This window comes from Dipodomys merriami, unplaced genomic scaffold (assembly GCF_024711535.1).
Source record: "Dipodomys merriami isolate MVZ:Mamm:240054 unplaced genomic scaffold, mDipMer1.0.p SCAF_358, whole genome shotgun sequence".
In the NCBI taxonomy this organism is placed as follows: domain Eukaryota; kingdom Metazoa; phylum Chordata; class Mammalia; order Rodentia; family Heteromyidae; genus Dipodomys; species Dipodomys merriami.
This window is the reverse complement of record NW_027205137.1, coordinates 330360-331199: the sequence shown is the minus strand read 5'-3', so window position 1 is coordinate 331199 and position 840 is coordinate 330360.

Below are 840 nucleotides of genomic sequence, written 5' to 3'. Positions count from 1 at the left end.
AATTTGTTCTCTTTACTCATCAGCCCACCTGGGATGATTTTAGTCCACTTTTACAGGTCATTTTTACCACCGAAGAGAGAGACTATATCCAAGAGGCAGCCCGGAAACATATCCCTGGCCCCACAAGAGCACCTATTACAGATCCTGCCCTTATCATCAGGCTCTGTTGGCAGGTCTCAAGGAAGAGACTTGCCAACCTACTAATATGGCCAAAGTTTATGATGTTATACAGGGAGGAAGTGAAAGTCCCGCAGCATATCTTGAGCAGCTCAGGGAAGCTTTTAGTCAATATACCCGTATGATCTTGAGAACCAGGTGTCGGCTCAGATGATTATGTTTGCCTATATAAATCAAGCTGCACCAGACATAAAGCAGAAGTTGCAGGCTCTAGACAGACTTGGTGAAAAGTCTATTAGGGATCTAGTAGCAACAGCAGAAAAGGTTTACAATAAGAGAGAGAAAGTACCAAAGACAGGAAAGGAAGGACAGAGAATGTGAAATTAGTGTGAAAAGAGTGACCAGGCCAAAGATAAGAGGCCAGACTTGTTGGACTCACCACTATCGCACGCCGAGCATACCTGGTTCACAGACGGCAGCAGTTTCATTTGAGATGGAAAAAGGTATGCTGGTGCAGTAGTCACCACAGACACTGAGATAGTGTGGGCAGAAGAACTCCTCCAGGGAATGTCTGCACAAAGAGAAGAACTAGTGGCACTAACAAAAGCCCTACAGATGGGAAAAGGGAAGAGACTAAACATTTACATGGACAGTCGGTATGCATTTGCCACTGTGTATGTCCATGGAGCCATTTACCAAGAGAGGGGGCTGTCGATAGCCGAG